Source organism: Symphalangus syndactylus, chromosome X, assembly GCF_028878055.3.
Source record: "Symphalangus syndactylus isolate Jambi chromosome X, NHGRI_mSymSyn1-v2.1_pri, whole genome shotgun sequence".
In the NCBI taxonomy this organism is placed as follows: Eukaryota; Metazoa; Chordata; class Mammalia; order Primates; family Hylobatidae; genus Symphalangus; species Symphalangus syndactylus.
In genome coordinates, this window is record NC_072447.2 from 1,801,739 (window position 1) to 1,828,327 (window position 26,589).

The window sequence follows — 26,589 nt, forward strand, 5'->3', positions numbered from 1 at the left end:
ACTCTGTTAGCTGAATGCTCAGATCAGAAAGAAGTTTCACAGAATGCTTCTGTGTAGTTTATATTTGAATATATTCCTTTTTCCACTACTACGCTCTTAGCGCTCCAAATGTCCAGTTGCATTTTCTACAGAAAGAGTGTTCAGATCTGCTCAATCAAAAGTATGGTTTAACTCTGTTAGCTGAATGCACAGATCAGAAAAAAATTTCACCGAATGATTCTGTGTAGTTTATATTTGAAGACATTCCTTTTTCCACTATTACCCACTTAGAGCTCCGAAACTCCACTTGCATTTTCTACAAAAAGAGTGTTTCATAACTGGTCAATCAAAAATATGTTTTATCTCTGTTAACTGAATTTACAGATCAGAAATAAGTTTCACAGAATGAATCTGTGTAGTTTTTATTTGAAGATAGTCTTTTTCCCAATGTAGGCCTCTTAGCGCTTAGCATGTCCAATTGCAGTTTCTACAGAAAGAGTGTTTCAGAACGGCTCAATCAAAAGTAAGGTTCAACACTGTTAGTTGAATGCACAGAACGGAAAGAATTTTCACAGAATTCTACTGTGTAGTTTATATTGAATATATTCCTTTTTCCACTATTACCCTCTTAAGGCTCCGAATGTCCACTTGCATTTTCTACAGAAAGAGTGTTCAGAACTGCGCAATCAAAAGTATGGTTTAACTCTGTTAGCTTAATGAACATATCAGAAATAAGTTTCACACAATGCTTCTGTGTAGTTTTTATTTGAAGATATTATTTTTCCCAATATAGGCCTCTTAGCGCTCAGAATGTCCAATTGCAGTTTCTACAGAAAGAGTGTTTCAGAAAGGCTCAATCAAAAGTAAGGTTCAACTCTGTTAGTTGAATGCACAGAACAGAAAGAAGTTTCATACAATGCTTCTGTGTAGTTTATATTTGAACATATTCTTTTTTCCACTATTACCCACTTAGCGCTTCGAATGTCCAGTTGCATTTTCTACAGACAGAGTGTTTCAAAACTGCTCAATCAAAAGTATGGTTTAACTCTGTTAGCTGAATGCTCAGATCAGAAAGAAGTTTCACAGAATGCTTCTGTGTAGTTTATATTTGAATATATTCCTTTTTCCTCTACTACTCTCTTAGCGCTCCAAATGTCCAGTTGCATTTTCTACAGAAAGAGTGTTGAGATCTGCTCAATCAAAAGTATGGTTTAACTCTGTTAGCTGAATGCACAGATCAGAAAGAAGTTTCACAGAATGATTCTGTGTAGTTTATATTTGGTGACATTCCTTATTCCACTATTACCCTCTTAGCGCTCCGAATGTCCACTTGCATTTTCTACAGAAAGAGTGTTCAGAACTGCGCAATCAAAAGTATGATTTAACTCTGTTAGCTTAATGAACATATCAGAAATAAGTTTCACACAATGCTTCTGTGTAGTTTTTATTTGTAGACATTCTTTTTCCCAATATAGGCCTCTTAGCGCTCAGAATGTCCAATTGCAGTTTCTACAGAAAGAGTGTTTCAGAACGGCTCAATCAAAAGTAAGGTTCAACTCTGTTAGTTGAATGCACAGAACAGAAAGAAGTTTCATACAATGCTTCTGTGTAGTTTATATTTGAACATATTCTTTTTTCCACTATTACCCACTTAGCGCTACGAATGTCCAGTTGCATTTTCTACAGACAGAGTGTTTCAAAACTGCTCAATCAAAAGTATGGTTTAACTCTGTTAGCTGAATGCTCAGATCAGAAAGAAGTTTCACAGAATGCTTCTGTGTAGTTTATATTTGAATATATTCCTTTTTCCACTACTACGCTCTTAGCGCGCCAAATGTCCAGTTGCATTTTCTACAGAAAGAGTGTTCAGATCTGCTCAATCAAAAGTATGGTTTAACTCTGTTAGCTGAATGCACAGATCAGAAAGAAGTTTCACCGAATGATTCTGTGTAGTTTATATTTGAAGACATTCCTTTTTCCACTATTACCCTCTTAGCGCTCCGAATCTCCACTTGCATTTTCTACAAAAAGAGTGTTTCATAACTGCTCAATCAAAAATATGTTTTAACTCTGTTAACTGAATTTACAGATCAGAAATAAGTTTCACAGAATGCATCTGTGTAGTTTTTATTTGAAGATATTCTTTTTCCCAATGTAGGACTCTTAGCGCTTAGCATGTCCAATTGCAGTTTCTACAGAAAGAGTGTTTCAGAACGGCTCAATCAAAAGTAAGGTTCAACTCTGTTAGTTGAATGCACAGAACAGAAAGAATTTTCACAGAATGCTACTGTGTAGTTTATATTTGAATATATTCCTTTTTCCACTATTACCCTCTTAGCGCTACGAATGTCCACTTGCATTTTGTACAGAAAGAGTTTTCAGAACTGCGCAATCAAAAGTATGATTTAACTCTGTTAGCTTAATGAACATATCAGAAATAAGTTTCACACAATGCTTCTGTGTAGTTTTTATTTGAAGATATTATTTTTCCCAATATAGGCCTCTTAGCGCTCAGAATGTCCAATTGCAGTTTCTACAGAAAGAGTGTTTCAGAAAGGCTCAATCAAAAGTAAGGTTCAACTCTGTTAGTTGAATGCACAGAACAGAAAGAAGTTTCATACAATGCTTCTGTGTAGTTTATATTTGAACATATTCTTTTTTCCACTATTACCCACTTAGCGCTACGAATGTCCAGTTGCATTTTCTACAGACAGAGTGATTCAAAAGTGCTCAATCAAAAGTATGGTTTTACTCTGTTAGCTGAATGCTCAGATCAGAAAGAAGTTTCACAGAATGCTTCTGTGTAGTTTATATTTGAATATATTCCTTTTTCCACTACTGCTCTCTTAGCGCTCCAAATGTCAAGTTGCATTTTCTACAGAAAGAGTGTTCAGATCTGCTCAATCAAAAGTATGGTTTAACACTGTTAGCTGAATGCACAGATCAGAAAGTAGTTTCACAGAATTATTCTGTGTCGTTTATATTTGAAGACATTCCTTTTTCCACTATTACCCTCTTAGCGCTCCGAATCTCCACTTGCATTTTCTACAGAAAGAGTGTTTCATAACTGCTCAATCAAAAATATGTTTTATCTCTGTTAACTGAATTTACAGATCAGAAATAAGTTTCACAGAATGCATCTGTGTAGTTTTTATTTGAAGATATTCTTTTTCCCAATATAGGCCTCTTAGCGCTTAGCATGTCCAATTGCAGTTTCTACAGAAAGAGTGTTTCAGAACGGCTCAATCAAAAGTAAGGTTCAACTCTGTTAGTTGAATGCACAGAACAGAAAGAATTTTCACAGAATGCTACTGTGTAGTTTATATTTGAATATATTCCTTTTTCCACTATTACCCTCTTAGCGCTCCGAATGTCCACTTGCATTTTCTACAGAAAGAGTGTTCAGAACTGCGCAATCAAAAGTATGGTTTAACTCTGTTAGCTTAATGAACATATCAGAAATAAGTTTCACAGAATGCTTCTGTGTAGTTTATATTTGAAGATATTATTTTTCCCAATATAGGCCTCTTAGCGCTCAGAATGTCCAATTGCAGTTTCTACAGAAAGAGTGTTTCAGAAAGCCTCAATCAAAAGTAAGGTTCAACTCTGTTAGTTGAATGCACAGAACAGAAAGAAGTATCATACAATGCTTCTGTGTAGTTTATATTTGAACATATTCTTTTTTCCACTATTACCCACTTAGCGCTACGAATGTCCAGTTGCATTTCCTACAGACAGAGTGTTTCAAGACTGCTCAATCAAAAGTATGGTTTAACTCTGTTAGCTGAATGCTCAGATCAGAAAGAAGTTTCACAGAATGCTTCTGTGTAGTTTATATTTGAATATATTCCTTTTTCCACTACTACTCTCTTAGCCCTCCAAATGTCCAGTTGCATTTTCTACAGAAAGAGTGTTCAGATCTGCTCAATCAAAAGTATGGTTTAACTCTGTTAGCTGAATGCACAGATCAGAAAGAAGTTTCACAGAATGATTCTGTGTAGTTCATATTTTGAGACATTCCTTTTTCCACTATTACCCTCTTAGCGCTCCGAATCTCCACTTGCATTTTATACAAAAAGAGTGTTTCATAACTGCTCAATCAAAAATATGTTTTATCTCTGTTAACTGAATTTACAGATCAGAAATAAGTTTCACAGAATGCATCTGTGTAGTTTTTATTTGAAGATATGCTTTTTCCCAATGTAGGCCTCTTAGGGCTTAGCATGTCCAATTGCAGTTTCTACAGAAAGAGTGTTTCAGAACGGCTCAATCAAAAGTAAGGTTCAACTCTGTTAGTTGAATGCACAGAACAGAAAGAATTTTCAGAGAATGCTACTGTGTAGTTTATATTGAATATATACCTTTTTTCACTATTACCCTCTTAAAGCTCCGAATGTCCACTTGCATTTTCTACAGAAAGAGTGTTCAGAACTGCGCAATCAAAAGTATTGTTTACCTCTGTTAGCTTAATGAACATATCAGAAATAAGTTTCACACAATGCTTCTGTGTAGTTTTTATTTGAAGATATTATTTTTCCCAATGGAGGCCTCTTAGCGCTCAGAATGTCCAATTGCAGTTTCTACAGAAAGAGTGTTTCAGAAAGGCTCAATCAAATCTAAGGTTCAACTCTGTTAGTTGAATGCACAGAACAGAAAGAAGTTTCATACAATGCTTCTGTGTAGTTTATATTTGAACATATTCTTTTTTCCACTATTACCCACTTAGCGCTACGAATGTCCAGTTGCATTTTCTACAGACAGAGTGTTTCAAAACTGCTCAATCAAAAGTATGTTTTAATTCTGTTAGCTGAATGCTCAGATCAGAAAGAAGTTTCACAGAATGCTTCTGTGTAGTTTATATTTGAATATATTCCTTTTTCCACTACTACTCTCATAGCGCTCCAAATGTCCAGTTGCATTTTCTACAGAAAGAGTGTTCAGATCTGCTCAATCAAAAGTATGGTTTCACTCTGTTAGCTGAATGCACAGATCAGAAAGAAGTTTCACCGAATGATTCTGTGTAGTTTATATTTGGAGACATTCCTTTTTCCACTATTACCCTCTTAGCGCTCCGAATCTCCACTTGCATTTTCTACAGAAAGAGTGTTTCAGAACGGCTCAATCAAAACTAAGGTTCAACTCTTTTAGTTGAACAAACAGAACAGAAAGAAGTTTCACACAATTCTTCTGTGTAGTTTTTATTTGTAGACATTCTTTTTCCCAATATAGGCCTCTTAGCGCTCAGAATGTCCAATTGCAGTTTCTACAGAAAGAGTGTTTCAGAACGGCTCAATCAAAAGTAAGGTTCAACTCTGTTAGTTGAATGCACAGAACAGAAAGAAGTTTCATACAATGCTTCTGTGTAGTTTATATTTGAACATATTCTTTTTTCCACTATTACCCACTTAGCGCTACGAATGTCCAGTTGCATTTTCTACAGACAGAGTGTTTCAAAACTGCTCAATCAAAAGTATGGTTTAACTCTGTTAGCTGAATGCTCAGATCAGAAAGAAGTTTCACAGAATGCTTCTGTGTAGTTTATATTTGAATATATTCCTTTTTCCACTACTACGCTCTTAGCGCTCCAAATGTCCAGTTGCATTTTCTACAGAAAGAGTGTTCAGATCTGCTCAATCAAAAGTATGGTTTAACTCTGTTAGCTGAATGCACAGATCAGAAAAAAATTTCACCGAATGATTCTGTGTAGTTTATATTTGAAGACATTCCTTTTTCCACTATTACCCACTTAGAGCTCCGAAACTCCACTTGCATTTTCTACAAAAAGAGTGTTTCATAACTGGTCAATCAAAAATATGTTTTATCTCTGTTAACTGAATTTACAGATCAGAAATAAGTTTCACAGAATGAATCTGTGTAGTTTTTATTTGAAGATAGTCTTTTTCCCAATGTAGGCCTCTTAGCGCTTAGCATGTCCAATTGCAGTTTCTACAGAAAGAGTGTTTCAGAACGGCTCAATCAAAAGTAAGGTTCAACACTGTTAGTTGAATGCACAGAACGGAAAGAATTTTCACAGAATTCTACTGTGTAGTTTATATTGAATATATTCCTTTTTCCACTATTACCCTCTTAAGGCTCCGAATGTCCACTTGCATTTTCTACAGAAAGAGTGTTCAGAACTGCGCAATCAAAAGTATGGTTTAACTCTGTTAGCTTAATGAACATATCAGAAATAAGTTTCACACAATGCTTCTGTGTAGTTTTTATTTGAAGATATTATTTTTCCCAATATAGGCCTCTTAGCGCTCAGAATGTCCAATTGCAGTTTCTACAGAAAGAGTGTTTCAGAAAGGCTCAATCAAAAGTAAGGTTCAACTCTGTTAGTTGAATGCACAGAACAGAAAGAAGTTTCATACAATGCTTCTGTGTAGTTTATATTTGAACATATTCTTTTTTCCACTATTACCCACTTAGCGCTTCGAATGTCCAGTTGCATTTTCTACAGACAGAGTGTTTCAAAACTGCTCAATCAAAAGTATGGTTTAACTCTGTTAGCTGAATGCTCAGATCAGAAAGAAGTTTCACAGAATGCTTCTGTGTAGTTTATATTTGAATATATTCCTTTTTCCTCTACTACTCTCTTAGCGCTCCAAATGTCCAGTTGCATTTTCTACAGAAAGAGTGTTCAGATCTGCTCAATCAAAAGTATGGTTTAACTCTGTTAGCTGAATGCACAGATCAGAAATAAGTTTCACAGAATGATTCTGTGTAGTTTATATTTGGAGACATTCCTTTTTCCACTATTACCCTCTTAGCGCTCCGAATCTCCACTTGCATTTTCTACAGAAAGAGTGTTTCAGAACGGCTCAATCAAAACTAAGGTTCAACTCTTTCAGTTGAACAAACAGAACAGAAAGAAGTTTCACACAATTCTTCTGTGTAGTTTTTATTTGTAGACATTCTTTTTCCCAATATAGGCCTCTTAGCGCTCAGAATGTCCAATTGCAGTTTCTACAGAAAGAGTGTTTCAGAACGGCTCAAACAAAAGTAAGGTTCAACTCTGTTAGTTGAATGCACAGAACAGAAAGAAGTTTCATACAATGCTTCTGTGTAGTTTATATTTGTACATATTCTTTTTTCCATTATTACCCACTTAGCGCTACGAATGTCCAGTTGCATTTTCTACAGACAGAGTGTTTCAAAACTGCTCAATCAAAAGTATGGTTTAACTCTGTTAGCTGAATGCTCAGATCAGAAAGAAGTTTCACAGAATGCTTCTGTGTAGTTTATATTTGAATATATTCCTTTTTCCACTACTACGCTCTTAGCGCTCCAAATGTCCAGTTGCATTTTCTACAGAAAGAGTGTTCAGATCTGCTCAATCAAAAGTATGGTTTAACTCTGTTAGCTGAATGCACAGATCAGAAAGAAGTTTCACCGAATGATTCTGTGTAGTTTATATTTGAAGACATTCCTTTTTCCACTATTACCGTCTTAGCGCTGCGAATCTCCACTGGCATTTTCTACAAAAAGAGTGTTTCATAACTGCTCAATCAAAAATATGTTTTATCTCTGTTAACTGAATTTACAGATCAGAAATAAGTTTCACAGAATGCATCTGTGTAGTTTTTATTTGAAGATATGCTTTTTCCCAATGTAGGCCTCTTAGGGCTTAGCATGTCCAATTGCAGTTTCTACAGAAAGAGTGTTTCAGAACGGCTCAATCAAAAGTAAGGTTCAACTCTGTTAGTTGAATGCACAGAACAGAAAGAATTTTCAGAGAATGCTACTGTGTAGTTTATATTGAATATATACCTTTTTTCACTATTACCCTCTTAAAGCTCCGAATGTCCACTTGCATTTTCTACAGAAAGAGTGTTCAGAACTGCGCAATCAAAAGTATTGTTTACCTCTGTTAGCTTAATGAACATATCAGAAATAAGTTTCACACAATGCTTCTGTGTAGTTTTTATTTGAAGATATTATTTTTCCCAATGGAGGCCTCTTAGCGCTCAGAATGTCCAATTGCAGTTTCTACAGAAAGAGTGTTTCAGAAAGGCTCAATCAAATCTAAGGTTCAACTCTGTTAGTTGAATGCACAGAACAGAAAGAAGTTTCATACAATGCTTCTGTGTAGTTTATATTTGAACATATTCTTTTTTCCACTATTACCCACTTAGCGCTACGAATGTCCAGTTGCATTTTCTACAGACAGAGTGTTTCAAAACTGCTCAATCAAAAGTATGTTTTAATTCTGTTAGCTGAATGCTCAGATCAGAAAGAAGTTTCACAGAATGCTTCTGTGTAGTTTATATTTGAATATATTCCTTTTTCCACTACTACTCTCATAGCGCTCCAAATGTCCAGTTGCATTTTCTACAGAAAGAGTGTTCAGATCTGCTCAATCAAAAGTATGGTTTCACTCTGTTAGCTGAATGCACAGATCAGAAAGAAGTTTCACCGAATGATTCTGTGTAGTTTATATTTGGAGACATTCCTTTTTCCACTATTACCCTCTTAGCGCTCCGAATCTCCACTTGCATTTTCTACAGAAAGAGTGTTTCAGAACGGCTCAATCAAAACTAAGGTTCAACTCTTTTAGTTGAACAAACAGAACAGAAAGAAGTTTCACACAATTCTTCTGTGTAGTTTTTATTTGTAGACATTCTTTTTCCCAATATAGGCCTCTTAGCGCTCAGAATGTCCAATTGCAGTTTCTACAGAAAGAGTGTTTCAGAACGGCTCAATCAAAAGTAAGGTTCAACTCTGTTAGTTGAATGCACAGAACAGAAAGAAGTTTCATACAATGCTTCTGTGTAGTTTATATTTGAACATATTCTTTTTTCCACTATTACCCACTTAGCGCTACGAATGTCCAGTTGCATTTTCTACAGACAGAGTGTTTCAAAACTGCTCAATCAAAAGTATGGTTTAACTCTGTTAGCTGAATGCTCAGATCAGAAAGAAGTTTCACAGAATGCTTCTGTGTAGTTTATATTTGAATATATTCCTTTTTCCACTACTACGCTCTTAGCGCTCCAAATGTCCAGTTGCATTTTCTACAGAAAGAGTGTTCAGATCTGCTCAATCAAAAGTATGGTTTAACTCTGTTAGCTGAATGCACAGATCAGAAAAAAATTTCACCGAATGATTCTGTGTAGTTTATATTTGAAGACATTCCTTTTTCCACTATTACCCACTTAGAGCTCCGAAACTCCACTTGCATTTTCTACAAAAAGAGTGTTTCATAACTGGTCAATCAAAAATATGTTTTATCTCTGTTAACTGAATTTACAGATCAGAAATAAGTTTCACAGAATGAATCTGTGTAGTTTTTATTTGAAGATAGTCTTTTTCCCAATGTAGGCCTCTTAGCGCTTAGCATGTCCAATTGCAGTTTCTACAGAAAGAGTGTTTCAGAACGGCTCAATCAAAAGTAAGGTTCAACACTGTTAGTTGAATGCACAGAACGGAAAGAATTTTCACAGAATTCTACTGTGTAGTTTATATTGAATATATTCCTTTTTCCACTATTACCCTCTTAAGGCTCCGAATGTCCACTTGCATTTTCTACAGAAAGAGTGTTCAGAACTGCGCAATCAAAAGTATGGTTTAACTCTGTTAGCTTAATGAACATATCAGAAATAAGTTTCACACAATGCTTCTGTGTAGTTTTTATTTGAAGATATTATTTTTCCCAATATAGGCCTCTTAGCGCTCAGAATGTCCAATTGCAGTTTCTACAGAAAGAGTGTTTCAGAAAGGCTCAATCAAAAGTAAGGTTCAACTCTGTTAGTTGAATGCACAGAACAGAAAGAAGTTTCATACAATGCTTCTGTGTAGTTTATATTTGAACATATTCTTTTTTCCACTATTACCCACTTAGCGCTTCGAATGTCCAGTTGCATTTTCTACAGACAGAGTGTTTCAAAACTGCTCAATCAAAAGTATGGTTTAACTCTGTTAGCTGAATGCTCAGATCAGAAAGAAGTTTCACAGAATGCTTCTGTGTAGTTTATATTTGAATATATTCCTTTTTCCTCTACTACTCTCTTAGCGCTCCAAATGTCCAGTTGCATTTTCTACAGAAAGAGTGTTCAGATCTGCTCAATCAAAAGTATGGTTTAACTCTGTTAGCTGAATGCACAGATCAGAAATAAGTTTCACAGAATGATTCTGTGTAGTTTATATTTGGAGACATTCCTTTTTCCACTATTACCCTCTTAGCGCTCCGAATCTCCACTTGCATTTTCTACAGAAAGAGTGTTTCAGAACGGCTCAATCCAAACTAAGGTTCAACTCTTTCAGTTGAACAAACAGAACAGAAAGAAGTTTCACACAATTCTTCTGTGTAGTTTTTATTTGTAGACATTCTTTTTCCCAATATAGGCCTCTTAGCGCTCAGAATGTCCAATTGCAGTTTCTACAGAAAGAGTGTTTCAGAACGGCTCAAACAAAAGTAAGGTTCAACTCTGTTAGTTGAATGCACAGAACAGAAAGAAGTTTCATACAATGCTTCTGTGTAGTTTATATTTGTACATATTCTTTTTTCCATTATTACCCACTTAGCGCTACGAATGTCCAGTTGCATTTTCTACAGACAGAGTGTTTCAAAACTGCTCAATCAAAAGTATGGTTTAACTCTGTTAGCTGAATGCTCAGATCAGAAAGAAGTTTCACAGAATGCTTCTGTGTAGTTTATATTTGAATATATTCCTTTTTCCACTACTACGCTCTTAGCGCTCCAAATGTCCAGTTGCATTTTCTACAGAAAGAGTGTTCAGATCTGCTCAATCAAAAGTATGGTTTAACTCTGTTAGCTGAATGCACAGATCAGAAAGAAGTTTCACCGAATGATTCTGTGTAGTTTATATTTGAAGACATTCCTTTTTCCACTATTACCGTCTTAGCGCTGCGAATCTCCACTGGCATTTTCTACAAAAAGAGTGTTTCATAACTGCTCAATCAAAAATATGTTTTATCTCTGTTAACTGAATTTACAGATCAGAAATAAGTTTCACAGAATGAATCTGTGTAGTTTTTATTTGAATATATTCTTTTTCCCAATGTAGGCCTCTTAGCGCTTAGCATGTCCAATTGCAGTTTCTACAGAAAGAGTGTTTCAGAACGGCTCAATCAAAAGTAAGGTTCAACTCTGTTAGTTGAATGCACAGAACGGAAAGAATTTTCACAGAATTCTACTGTGTAGTTTATATTGAATATATTCCTTTTTCCACTATTACCCTCTTAAGGCTCCGAATGTCCACTTGCATTTTCTACAGAAAGAGTGTTCAGAACTGCCCAATCAAAAGTATGGTTTAACTCTGTTAGCTTAATGAACATATCAGAAATAAGTTTCACACAATGCTTCTGTGTAGTTTTTATTCGAAGATATTATTTTTCCCTATATAGGCCTCTAAGCGCTCAGAATGTCCAATTGCAGTTTCTACAGAAAGAGTGTTTCAGAAAGGCTCAATCAAAAGTAAGGTTCAACTCTGTTAGTTGAATGCACAGAACAGAAAGAAGTTTCATACAATGCTTCTGTGTAGTTTATATTTGAACATATTCTTTTTTCCACTATTACCCACTTAGCGCTACGAATGTCCAGTTGCATTTTCTACAGACAGAGTGTTTCAAAACTGCTCAATCAAAAGTATGGTTTAACTCTGTTAGCTGAATGCTCAGATCAGAAAGAAGTTTCACAGAATGCTTCTGTGTAGTTTATATTTGAATATATTCCTTTTTCCACTACTACGCTCTTAGCGCTCCAAATGTCCAGTTGCATTTTCTACAGAAAGAGTGTTCAGATCTGCTCAATCAAAAGTATGGTTTAACTCTGTTAGCTGAATGCACAGATCAGAAAGAAGTTTCACCGAATGATTCTGTGTAGTTTATATTTGAAGACATTCCTTTTTCCACTATTACCCTCTTAGCGCTCCGAATCTCCACTTGCATTTTCTACAAAAAGAGTGTTTCATAACTGCTCAATCAAAAATATGTTTTATCTCTGTTAACTGAATTTACAGATCAGAAATAAGTTTCACAGAATGCATCTGTGTAGTTTTTATTTGAAGATATTCTTTTTCCCAATGTAGGCCTCTTAGCGCTTAGCATGTCCAATTGCAGTTTCTACAGAAAGAGTGTTTCAGAACGGCTCAATCAAAAGTAAGGTTCAACACTGTTAGTTGAATGCACAGAACGGAAAGAATTTTCACAGAATTCTACTGTGTAGTTTATATTGAATATATTCCTTTTTCCACTATTACCCTCTTAAGGCTCCGAATGTCCACTTGCATTTTCTACAGAAAGAGTGTTCAGAACTGCGCAATCAAAAGTATGGTTTAACTCTGTTAGCTTAATGAACATATCAGAAATAAGTTTCACACAATGCTTCTGTGTAGTTTTTATTTGAAGATATTATTTTTCCCAATATAGGCCTCTTAGCGCTCAGAATGTCCAATTGCAGTTTCTACAGAAAGAGTGTTTCAGAAAGGCTCAATCAAAAGTAAGGTTCAACTCTGTTAGTTGAATGCACAGAACAGAAAGAAGTTTCATACAATGCTTCTGTGTAGTTTATATTTGAACATATTCTTTTTTCCACTATTACCCACTTAGCGCTTCGAATGTCCAGTTGCATTTTCTACAGACAGAGTGTTTCAAAACTGCTCAATCAAAAGTATGGTTTAACTCTGTTAGCTGAATGCTCAGATCAGAAAGAAGTTTCACAGAATGCTTCTGTGTAGTTTATATTTGAATATATTCCTTTTTCCACTACTACTCTCTTAGCGCTCCAAATGTCCAGTTGCATTTTCTACAGAAAGAGTGTTCAGATCTGCTCAATCAAAAGTATGGTTTAACTCTGTTAGCTGAATGCACAGATCTGAAAGAAGTTTCACAGAATGATTCTGTGTAGTTTATATTTGGAGACATTCCTTTTTCCACTATTACCCTCTTAGCGCTCCGAATCTCCACTTGCATTTTCTACAGAAAGAGTGTTTCAGAACGGCTCAATCAAAACTAAGGTTCAACTCTTTCAGTTGAACAAACAGAACAGAAAGAAGTTTCACACAATTCTTCTGTGTAGTTTTTATTTGTAGACATTCTTTTTCCCAATATAGGCCTCTTAGCGCTCAGAATGTCCAATTGCAGTTTCTACAGAAAGAGTGTTTCAGAACGGCTCAAACAAAAGTAAGGTTCAACTCTGTTAGTTGAATGCACAGAACAGAAAGAAGTTTCATACAATGCTTCTGTGTAGTTTATATTTGAACATATTCTTTTTTCCATTATTACCCACTTAGCGCTACGAATGTCCAGTTGCATTTTCTACAGACAGAGTGTTTCAAAACTGCTCAATCAAAAGTATGGTTTAACTCTGTTAGCTGAATGCTCAGATCAGAAAGAAGTTTCACAGAATGCTTCTGTGTAGTTTATATTTGAATATATTCCTTTTTCCACTACTACGCTCTTAGCTCTCCAAATGTCCAGTTGCATTTTCTACAGAAAGAGTGTTCAGATCTGCTCAATCAAAAGTATGGTTTAACTCTGTTAGCTGAATGCACAGATCAGAAAGAAGTTTCACCGAATGATTCTGTGTAGTTTATATTTGAAGACATTCCTTTTTCCACTATTACCCGCTTAGCGCTCCGAATCTCCACTTGCATTTTCTACAAAAAGAGTGTTTCATAACTGCTCAATCAAAAATATGTTTTATCTCTGTTAACTGAATTTACAGATCAGAAATAAGTTTCACAGAATGCATCTGTGTAGTTTTTATTTGAAGATATTCTTTTTCCCAATGTAGGCCTCTTAGCGCTTAGCATGTCCAATTGCAGTTTCTACAGAAAGAGGGTTTCAGAACGGCTCAATCAAAAGTAAGGTTCAACTCTGTTAGTTGAATGCACAGAACAGAAAGAATTTTCACAGAATGCTACTGTGTAGTTTATATTTGAATATATTCCTTTTTCCACTATTACCCTCTTAGCACTCCGAATGTCCACTTGCATTTTCTACAGAAAGAGTGTTCAGAACTGCGCTATCAAAAGTATGGTTTAACTCTGTTAGCTTAATGAACATATCAGAAATAAGTTTCACACAATGCTTCTGTGTAGTTTTTATTTGAAGATATTATTTTTCCCAGTAGAGGCCTCTTAGCGCTCAGAATGTCCAATTGCAGTTTCTACAGAAAGAGTGTTTCAGAAAGGCTCAATCAAAAGTAAGGTTCAACTCTGTTAGTTGAATGCACAGAACAGAAAGAAGTTTCATACAATGCTTCTGTGTAGTTTATATTTGAACATATTCTTTTTTCCAGTATTACCCACTTAGCGCTACGAATGTCCAGTTGCATTTTCTACAGACAGAGTGTTTCAAAACTGCTCAATCAAATGTATGGTTTAACTCTGTTAGCTGAATGCTCAGATCAGAAAGAAGTTTCGCAGAATGCTTCTGTGTAGTTTATATTTGAATATACTCCTTTTTCCACTACTACTCTCTTAGCGCTCCAAATGTCCAGTTGCATTTTCTACAGAAAGAGTGTTCAGATCTGCTCAATCAAAAGTATGGTTAAACTCTGTTAGCTGAATGCACAGATCAGAAAGAAGTTTCACAGAATGATTCTGTGTAGTTTATATTTGGAGACATTCCTTTTTCCACTATTACCCTCTTAGCGCTCCGAATCTCCACTTGCATTTTCTACAGAAAGAGTGTTTCAGAACGGCTCAATCAAAACTAAGGTTCAACTGTTTTAGTTGAACAAACAGAACAGAAAGAAGTTTCACACAATTCTTCTGTGTAGTTTTTATTTGTAGACATTCTTTTTCCCAATATAGGCCTCTTAGCGCTCAGAATGTCCAATTGCAGTTTCTACAGAAAGAGTGTTTCAGAACGGCTCAATCAAAAGTAAGGTTCAACTCTGTTAGTTGAATGCACAGAACAGAAAGAAGTTTCATACAATGCTTCTGTGTAGTTGATATTTGAACATATTCTTTTTTCCACTATTACCCACTTAGCGCTACGAATGTCCAGTTGCATTTTCTACAGACAGAGAGTTTCAAAACTGCTCAATCAAAAGTATGGTTTAACTCTGTTAGCTGAATGCTCAGATCAGAAAGAAGTTTCACAGAATGCTTCTGTGTAGTTTATATTTGAATATATTCCTTTTTCCACTACTAAGCTCTTATCGCTCCAAATGTCCAGTTGCATTTTCTACAGAAAGAGTGTTCAGATCTGCTCAATCAAAAGTATGGTTTAACTCTGTTAGCTGAATGCACAGATCAGAAAGAAGTTTCACCGAATGATTCTGTGTAGTTTATATTTGAAGACATTCTTTTTCCACTATTACCGTCTTAGCGCTGCGAATCTCCACTGGCATTTTCTACAAAAAGAGTGTTTCATAACTGCTCAATCAAAAATATGGTTTATCTCTGTTAACTGAATTTACAGATCAGAAATAAGTTTCACAGAATGAATCTGTGTAGTTTTTATTTGAATATATTCTTTTTCCCAATGTAGGCCTCTTAGCGCTTAGCATGTCCAATTGCAGTTTCTACAGAAAGAGTGTTTCAGAACGGCTCAATCAAAAGTAAGGTTCAACTCTGTTAGTTGAATGCACAGAACGGAAAGAATTTTCACAGAATTCTACTGTGTAGTTTATATTGAATATATTCCTTTTTCCACTATTACCCTCTTAAGGCTCCGAATGTCCACTTGCATTTTCTACAGAAAGAGTGTTCAGAACTGCCCAATCAAAAGTATGGTTTAACTCTGTTAGCTTAATGAACATATCAGAAATAAGTTTCACACAATTCTTCTGTGTAGTTTTTATTCGAAGATATTATTTTTCCCTATATAGGCCTCTTAGCGCTCAGAATGTCCAATTGCAGTTTCTACAGAAAGAGTGTTTCAGAAAGGCTCAATCAAAAGTAAGGTTCAACTCTGTTAGTTGAATGCACAGAACAGAAAGAAGTTTCATACAATGCTTCTGTGTAGTTTATATTTGAACATATTCTTTTTTCCACTATTACCCACTTAGCGCTACGAATGTCCAGTTGCATTTTCTACAGACAGAGTGTTTCAAAACTGCTCAATCAAAAGTATGGTTTAACTCTGTTAGCTGAATGCTCAGATCAGAAAGAAGTTTCACAGAATGCTTCTGTGTAGTTTATATTTGAATATATTCCTTTTTCCACTACTACGCTCTTAGCGCTCCAAATGTCCAGTTGCATTTTCTACAGAAAGAGTGTTCAGATCTGCTCAATCAAAAGAATGGTTTAACTCTGTTAGCTGAATGCACAGATCAGAAAGAAGTTTCACCGAATGATTCTGTGTAGTTTATATTTGAAGACATTCCTTTTTCCACTATTACCCTCTTAGCGCTCCGAATCTCCACTTGCATTTTCTACAAAAAGAGTGTTTCATAACTGCTCAATCAAAAATATGTTTTATCTCTGTTAACTGAATTTACAGATCAGAAATAAGTTTCACAGAATGCATCTGTGTAGTTTTTATTTGAAGATATTCTTTTTCCCAATGTAGGCCTCTTAGCGCTTAGCATGTCCAATTGCAGTTTCTACAGAAAGAGTGTTTCAGAACGGCTCAATCAAAAGTAAGGTTCAACTCTGTTAGTTGAATGCACAGAACAGAAAGAATTTTCACAGAATGCTACTGTGTAGTTTATATTTGAATATATTCCTTTTTCCACTATTACCCTCTTAGCGCTCCGCATGTCCACTTGCATTTTCTACAGAAAGAGTGTTCAGAACTGCGCAATCAAAAGTATGGTTTAACTCTGTTAGCTTAATGAACATATCAGAAATAAGTTTCACACAATGCTTCTGTGTAGTTTTTATTCGAAGATTTTTTTTTTCCCAATATAGGCCTCTTAGCGCTCAGAATGTCCAATTGCAGTTTCTACAGAAAGAGTGTTTCAGAAAGGCTCAATCAAAAGTAAGGTTCAACTCTGTTAGTTGAATGCACAGAACAGAAAGAAGTTTCATACAATGCTTCTGTGTAGTTTATGTTTGAACATATTCTTTTTTCCACTATTACCCACTTAGCGCTACGAATGTCCAGTTGCATTTTCTACAGACAGAGTGTTTCAAAACTGCTCAATCAAAAGTATGGTTTAACTCTGTTAGCTGAATGCTCGGATCAGAAAGAAGTTTCACAGAATGCTTCTGTGTAGTTTATATTTGAATATATTCCTTTTTCCACTACTACTCTCTTAGCGCTCCAAATGTCCAGTTGCATTTTCTACAGAAAGAGTGTTCAGATCTGCTCAATCAAAAGTATGGTTTAACTCTGTTAGCTGAATGCACAGATCAGAAAGAAGTTTCACAGAATGATTCTGTGTAGTTTATATTTGGAGACATTCCTTTTTCCACTATTACCCTCTTAGCGCTCCGAATCTCCACTTGCATTTTCTACAGAAAGAGTGTTTCAGAACGGCTCAATCAAAACTAAGGTTCAACTCTTTTAGTTGAACAAACAGAACAGAAAGAAGTTTCACACAATTCTTCTGTGTAGTTTTTATTTGTAGACATTCTTTTTCCCAATATAGGCCTCTTAGCGCTCAGAATGTCCAATTGCAGTTTCTACAGAAAGAGTGTTTCAGAACGGCTCAATCAAAAGTAAGGTTCAACTCTGTTAGTTGAATGCACAGAACAGAAAGAAGTTTCATACAATGCTTCTGTGTAGTTTATATTTGAACATATTCTTTTTTCCACTATTACCCACTTAGCGCTACGAATGTCCAGTTGCATTTTCTACAGACAGAGTGTTTCAAAACTGCTCAATCAAAAGTATGGTTTAACTCTGTTAGCTGAATGCTCAGATCAGAAAGAAGTTTCACAGAATGCTTCTGTGTAGTTTATATTTGAATATATTCCTTTTTCCACTACTACGCTCTTATCGCTCCAAATGTACAGTTGCATTTTCTACAGAAAGAGTGTTCAGATCTGCTCAATCAAAAGTATGGTTTAACTCTGTTAGCTGAATGCACAGATCAGAAAGAAGTTTCACCGAATGATTCTGTGTAGTTTATATTTGAAGACATTCCTTTTTCCACTATTACCGTCTTAGCGCTGCGAATCTCCACTGGCATTTTCTACAAAAAGAGTGTTTCATAACTGCTCAATCAAAAATATGTTTTATCTCTGTTAACTGAATTTACAGATCAGAAATAAGTTTCACAGAATGCATCTGTGTAGTTTTTATTTGAATATATTCTTTTTCCCAATGTAGGCCTCCTAGCGCTTAGCATGTCCAATTTCAGTTTCTACAGAAAGAGTGTTTCAGAACGGCTCAATCAAAAGTAAGGTTCAACTCTGTTAGTTGAATGCACAGAACGGAAAGAATTTTCACAGAATTCTACTGTGTAGTTTATATTGAATATATTCCTTTTTCCACTATTACCCTCTTAAGGCTCCGAATGTCCACTTGCATTTTCTACAGAAAGAGTGTTCAGAACTGCCCAATCAAAAGTATGGTTTAACTCTGTTAGCTTAATGAACATATCAGAAATAAGTTTCACACAATGCTTCTGTGTAGTTTTTATTCGAAGATATTATTTTTCCCAATATAGGCCTCTTAGCGCTCAGAATGTCCAATTGCAGTTTCTACAGAAAGAGTGTTTCAGAAAGGCTCAATCAAAAGTAAGGTTCAACTCTGTTAGTTGAATGCACAGAACAGAAAGAAGTTTCATACAATGCTTCTGTGTAGTTTATATTTGAACATATTCTTTTTTCCACTATTACCCACTTAGCGCTACGAATGTCCAGTTGCATTTTCTACAGACAGAGAGTTTCAAAACTGCTCAATAAAAAGTATGGTTTAACTCTGTTAGCTGAATGCTCAGATCAGAAAGAAGTTTCACAGAATGCTTCTGTGTAGTTTATATTTGAATATATTCCTTTTTCCACTACTACGCTCTTAGCGCTCCAAATGTCCAGTTGCATTTTCTACAGAAAGAGTGTTCAGATCTGCTCAATCAAAAGTATGGTTTAACTCTGTTAGCTGAATGCACAGATCAGAAAGAAGTTTCACCGAATGATTCTGTGTAGTTTATATTTGAAGACATTCATTTTTCCACTATTACCCTCTTAGCGCTCCGAATCTCCACTTGCATTTTCTACAAAAAGTGTGTTTCATAACTGCTCAATCAAAAATATGTTTTATCTCTGTTAACTGAATTTACAGATCAGAAATAAGTTTCACAGAATGCATCTGTGTAGTTTTTATTTGAAGATATTCTTTTTCCCAATGTAGGCCTCTTAGCGCTTAGCATGTCCAATTGCAGTTTCTACAGAAAGAGTGTTTCAGAACGGCTCAATCAAAAGTAAGGTTCAACTCTGTTAGTTGAATGCACAGAACAGAAAGAATTTTCACAGAATGCTACTGTGTAGTTTATATTTGAATATATTCCTTTTTCCACTATTACCCTCTTAGCGCTCCGCATGTCCACTTGCATTTTCTACAGAAAGAGTGTTCAGAACTGCGCAATCAAAAGTATGGTTTAACTCTGTTAGCTTAATGAACATATCAGAAATAAGTTTCACACAATGCTTCTGTGTAGTTTTTATTCGAAGATATTTTTTTTCCCAATATAGGCCTCTTAGCGCTCAGAATGTCCAATTGCAGTTTCTACAGAAAGAGTGTTTCAGAAAGGCTCAATCAAAAGTAAGGTTCAACTCTGTTAGTTGAATGCACAGAACAGAAAGAAGTTTCATACAATGCTTCTGTGTAGTTTATGTTTGAACATATTCTTTTTTCCACTAATACCCACTTAGCGCTACGAATGTCCAGTTGCATTTTCTACAGACAGAGTGTTTCAAAACTGCTCAATCAAAAGTATGGTTTAACTCTGTTAGCTGAATGCTCAGATCAGAACGAAGTTTCACAGAATGCTTCTGTGTAGTTTATATTTGAATATATTCCTTTTTCCACTACTACTCTCTTAGCGCTCCAAATGTCCAGTTGCATTTTCTACAGAAAGAGTGTTCAGATCTGCTCAATCAAAAGTATGGTTTAACTCTGTTAGCTGAATGCACAGATCAGAAAGAAGTTTCACAGAATGATTCTGTGTAGTTTATATTTGGAGACATTCCTTTTTCCACTATTACCCTCTTAGCGCTCCGAATCTCCACTTGCATTTTCTACAGAAAGAGTGTTTCAGAACGGCTCAATCAAAACTAAGGTTCAACTCTTTTAGTTGAACAAACAGAACAGAAAGAAGTTTCACACAATTCTTCTGTGTAGTTTTTATTTGTAGACATTCTTTTTCCCAATATAGGCCTCTTAGCGCTCAGAATGTCCAATTGCAGTTTCTACAGAAAGAGTGTTTCAGAACGGCTCAATCAAAAGTAAGGTTCAACTCTGTTAGTTGAATGCACAGAACAGAAAGAAGTTTCATAAAATGCTTCTGTGTAGTTTATATTTGAACATATTCTTTTTTCCACTATTACCCACTTAGCGCTACGAATGTCCAGTTGCATTTTCTACAGACAGAGAGTTTCAAAACTGCTCAATCAAAAGTATGGTTTAACTCTGTTAGCTGAATGCTCAGATCAGAAAGAAGTTTCATAGAATGCTTCTGTGTAGTTTATATTTGAATATATTCCTTTTTCCACTACTACGCTCTTAGCGCTCCAAATGTCCAGTTGCATTTTCTACAGAAAGAGTGTTCAGATCTGCTCAATCAAAAGTATGGTTTAACTCTGTTAGCTGAATGCACAGATCAGAAAGAAGTTTCACCGAATGATTCTGTGTAGTTTATATTTGAAGACATTCCTTTTTCCACTATTACCCTCTTAGCGCTCCGAATCTCCACTTGCATTTTCTACAAAAAGAGTGTTTCATAACTGCTCAATCAAAAATATGTTTTATCTCTGTTAACTGAATTTACAGATCAGAAATAAGTTTCACAGAATGCATCTGTGTAGTTTTTATTTGAAGATATTCTTTTTCCCAATGTAGGCCTCTTAGCGCTTAGCATGTCCAATTGCAGTTTCTACAGAAAGAGTGTTTCAGAACGGCTCAATCAAAAGTAAGGTTCAACTCTGTTAGTTGAATGCACAGAACAGAAAGAATTTTCACAGAATGCTACTGTGTAGTTTATATTTGAATATATTCCTTTTTCCACTATTACCCTCTTAGCGCTCCGCATGTCCACTTGCATTTTCTACAGAAAGAGTGTTCAGAACTGCGCAATCAAAAGTATGGTTTAACTCTGTTAGCTTAATGAACATATCAGAAATAAGTTTCACACAATGCTTCTGTGTAGTTTTTATTCGAAGATATTTTTTTTCCCAATATAGGCCTCTTAGCGCTCAGAATGTCCAATTGCAGTTTCTACAGAAAGAGTGTTTCAGAAAGGCTCAATCAAAAGTAAGGTTCAACTCTGTTAGTTGAATGCACAGAACAGAAAGAAGTTTCATACAATGCTTCTGTGTAGTTTATGTTTGAACATATTCTTTTTTCCACTATTACCCACTTAGCGCTACGAATGTCCAGTTGCATTTTCTACAGACAGAGTGTTTCAAAACTGCTCAATCAAAAGTATGGTTTAACTCTGTTAGCTGAATGCTCAGATCAGAACGAAGTTTCACAGAATGCTTCTGTGTAGTTTATATTTGAATATATTCCTTTTTCCACTACTACTCTCTTAGCGCTCCAAATGTCCAGTTGCATTTTCTACAGAAAGAGTGTTCAGATCTGCTCAATCAAAAGTATGGTTTAACTCTGTTAGCTGAATGCACAGATCAGAAAGAAGTTTCACAGAATGATTCTGTGTAGTTTATATTTGGAGACATTCCTTTTTCCACTATTACCCTCTTAGCGCTCCGAATCTCCACTTGCATTTTCTACAGAAAGAGTGTTTCAGAACGGCTCAATCAAAACTAAGGTTCAACTCTTTTAGTTGAACAAACAGAACAGAAAGAAGTTTCACACAATTCTTCTGTGTAGTTTTTATTTGTAGACATTCTTTTTCCCAATATAGGCCTCTTAGTGCTCAGAATGTCCAATTGCAGTTTCTACAGAAAGAGTGTTTCAGAACGGCTCAATCAAAAGTAAGGTTCAACTCTGTTAGTTGAATGCACAGAACAGAAAGAAGTTTCATACAATGCTTCTGTGTAGTTTATATTTGAACATATTCTTTTTTCCACTATTACCCACTTAGCGCTACGAATGTCCAGTTGCATTTTCTACAGACAGAGTGTTTCAAAACTGCTCAATCAAAAGTATGGTTTAACTCTGTTAGCTGAATGCTCAGATCAGAAAGAAGTTTCACAGAATGCTTCTGTGTAGTTTATATTTGAATATATTCCTTTTTCCACTACTACGCTCTTATCGCTCCAAATGTACAGTTGCATTTTCTACAGAAAGAGTGTTCAGATCTGCTCAATCAAAAGTATGGTTTAACTCTGTTAGCTGAATGCACAGATCAGAAAGAAGTTTCACCGAATGATTCTGTGTAGTTTATATTTGAAGACATTCCTTTTTCCACTATTACCGGCTTAGCGCTGCGAATCTCCACTGGCATTTTCTACAAAAAGAGTGTTTCATAACTGCTCAATCAAAAATATGTTTTATCTCTGTTAACTGAATTTACAGATCAGAAATAAGTTTCACAGAATGAATCTGTGTAGTTTTTATTTGAATATATTCTTTTTCCCAATGTAGGCCTCTTAGCGCTTAGCATGTCCAATTGCAGTTTCTACAGAAAGAGTGTTTCAGAACGGCTCAATCAAAAGTAAGGTTCAACTCTGTTAGTTGAATGCACAGAACGGAAAGAATTTTCACAGAATTCTACTGTGTAGTTTATATTGAATATATTCCTTTTTCCACTATTACCCTCTTAAGGCTCCGAATGTCCACTTGCATTTCCTACAGAAAGAGTGTTCAGAACTGCCCAATCAAAAGTATGGTTTAACTCTGTTAGCTTAATGAACATATCAGAAATAAGTTTCACACAATGCTTCTGTGTAGTTTTTATTCGAAGATATTATTTTTCCCATTATAGGCCTCTTAGCGCTCAGAATGTCCAATTGCAGTTTCGACAGAAAGAGTGTTTCAGAAAGGCTCAATCAAAAGTAAGGTTCAACTCTGTTAGTTGAATGCACAGAACAGAAAGAAGTTTCACAGAATGCTTCTGTGTAGTTTATATTTGAATATATTCCTTTTTCCACTACTACGCTCTTAGCGCTCCAAATGTCCAGTTGCATTTTCTACAGAAAGAGTGTTCAGATCTGCTCAATCAAAAGTATGGTTTAACTCTGTTAGCTGAATGCACAGATCAGAAAGAAGTTTCACCGAATGATTCTGTGTAGTTTATATTTGAAGACATTCCTTTATCCACTATTACCGTCTTAGCGCTCCGAATCTCCACTTGCATTTTCTCCAAAAAGAGTGTTTCATAACTGCTCAATGAAAAATATGTTTTATCTCTGTTAACTGAATTTACAGATCAGAAATAAGTTTCACAGAATGCATCTGTGTAGTTTTTATTTGAAGATATTCTTTTTCCCAATGTAGGCCTCTTAGCGCTTAGCATGTCCAATTGCAGTTTCTACAGAAAGAGTGTTTCAGAACGGCTCAATCAAAAGTAAGGTTCAACTCTGTTAGCTGAATGCACAGATCAGAAAGAAGTTTCACAGAATGATTCTGTGTAGTTTATATTTGGAGACACTCCTTTTTCCACTATTACCCTCTTAGCGCTCCGAATCTCCACTTGCATTTTCTACAGAAAGAGTGTTTCAGAACGGCTCAATCAAAACTAAGGTTCAACTGTTTTAGTTGAACAAACAGAACAGAAAGAAGTTTCACACAATTCTTCTGTGTAGTTTTTATTTGTAGACATTCTTTTTCCCAATATAGGCCTCTTAGCGCCCCGAATGTCCAATTGCAGTTTCTACAGAAAGAGTGTTTCAGAACGGCTCAATCAAAAGTAAGGTTCAACTCTGTTAGTTGAATGCACAGAACAGAAAGAAGTTTCATACAATGCTTCTGTGTAGTTTATATTTGAAAATATTCTTTTTTCCACTATTACCCACTTAGCGCTACGAATGTCCAGTTGCATTTTCTACAGACAGAGTGTTTCAAAACTGCTCAATCCAAAGTATGGTTTAACTCTGTTAGCTGAATGCTCAGATCAGAAAGAAGTTTCACAGAATGCTTCTGTGTAGTTTATATTTGAATATATTCCTTTTTCCACTACTACGCTCTTATCGCTCCAAATGTACAGTTGCATTTTCTACAGAAAGAGTGTTCAGATCTGCTCAATCAAAAGTATGGTTTAACTCTGTTAGCTGAATGCACAGATCAGAAAGAAGTTTCACCGAATGATTCTGTGTAGTTTATATTTGAAGACATTCCTTTTTCCACTATTACCGTCTTAGCGCTGCAAATCTCCACTGGCATTTTCTACAAAAGAGTGTTTCATAACTGCTCAATCAAAAATATGTTTTATCTCTGTTAACTGAATTTACAGATCAGAAGTAAGTTTCACAGAATGAATCTGTGTAGTTTTTATTTGAATATATTCTTTTTCCCAATGTAGGCCTCTTAGCGCTTAGCATGTCCAATTGCAGTTTCTACAGAAAGAGTGTTTCAGAACGGCTCAATCAAAAGTAAGGTTCAACTCTGTTAGTTGAATGCACAGAACGGAAAGAATTTTCACAGAATTCTACTGTGTAGTTTATATTGAATATATTCCTTTTTCCACTATTACCCTCTTAAGGCTCCGAATGTCCACTTGCATTTCCTACAGAAAGAGTGTTCAGAACTGCCCAATCAAAAGTATGGTTTAACTCTGTTAGCTTAATGAACATATCAGAAATAAGTTTCACACAATGCTTCTGTGTAGTTTTTATTCGAAGATATTATTTTTCCCAATATAGGCCTCTTAGCGCTCAGAATGTCCAATTGCAGTTTCTACAGAAAGAGTGTTTCAGAAAGGCTCAATCAAAAGTAAGGTTCAACTCTGTTAGTTGAATGCACAGAACAGAAAGAAGTTTCATACAATTCTTCTGTGTAGTTTATATTTGAACATATTCTTTTTTCCACTATTACCCACTTAGCGCTACGAATGTCCAGTTGCATTTTCTACAGACAGAGTGTTTCAAAGCTGCTCAATCAAAAGTATGGTTTAACTCTGTTAGCTGAATGCTCAGATCAGAACGAAGTTTCACAGAATGCTTCTGTGTAGTTTATATTTGTATATATTCCTTTTTCCACTACTACTCTCTTAGCGCTCCAAATGTCCAGTTGCATTTTCTACAGAAAGAGTGTTCAGATCTGCTCAATCAAAAGTATGGTTTAACTCTGTTAGCTGAATGCACAGATCAGAAACAAGTTTCACCGAATGATTCTGTGTAGTTTATATTTGAAGACATTCCTTTTTCCACTATTACCCTCTTAGCGCTCCGAATCTCCACTTGCATTTTCTACAAAAAGAGTGTTTCATAACTGCTGAATCAAAAATATGTTTTATCTCTGTTAACTGAATTTACAGATCAGAAATAAGTTTCACAGAATGCATCTGTGTAGTTTTTATTTGAAGATATTCTTTTTCCCAATGTAGGCCTCTTAGCGCTTAGCATGTCCAATTGCAGTTTCTACAGAAAGAGTGTTTCAGAACGGCTCAATCAAAAGTAAGGTTCAACTCTGTTAGTTGAATGCACAGAACAGAAAGAATTTTCACAGAATGCTACTGTGTAGTTTATATTTGAATATATTCCTTTTTCCACTATTAACCTCTTAGCGCTCCGAATGTCCACTTGCATTTTCTACAGAAAGAGTGTTCAGAACTGCGCAATCAAAAGTATGGTTTAACTCTGTTAGCTTAATGAACATATCAGAAATAAGTTTCACACAATGCTTCTGTGTAGTTTTTATTCGAAGATATTATTTTTCCCAATATAGACCTCTTAGCGCTCAGAATGTCCAATTGCAGTTTCTACAGAAAGAGTGTTTCAGAAAGGCTCAATCAAAAGTAAGGTTCAACTCTGTTAGTTGAATGTACAGAACAGAAAGAAGTTTCATACAATGCTTCTGTGTAGTTTATATTTGAACATATTCTTTTTTCCACTATTACCCACTTAGCGCTACGAATGTCCAGTTGCATTTTCTACAGACAGAGTGTTTCAAAACTGCTCAATCAAAAGTATGGTTTAACTCTGTTAGCTGAATGCTCGGATCAGAAAGAAGTTTCACAGAATGCTTCTGTGTAGTTTATATTTGAATATATTCCTTTTTCCACTACTACTCTCTTAGCGCTCCAAATGTCCAGTTGCATTTTCTACAGAAAGAGTGTTCAGATCTGCTCAATCAAAAGTATGGTTTAACTCTGTTAGCTGAATGCACAGATCAGAAAGAAGTTTCACAGAATGATTCTGTGTAGTTTATATTTGGAGACATTCCTTTTTCCACTATTACCCTCTTAGCGCTCCGAATCTCCACTTGCATTTTCTACAGAAAGAGTGTTTCAGAACGGCTCAATCAAAACTAAGGTTCAACTCTTTTAGTTGAACAAACAGAACAGAAAGAAGTTTCACACAATTCTTCTGTGTAGTTTTTATTTGTAGACATTCTTTTTCCCAATATAGGCCTCTTAGCGCTCAGAATGTCCAATTGCAGTTTCTACAGAAAGAGTGTTTCAGA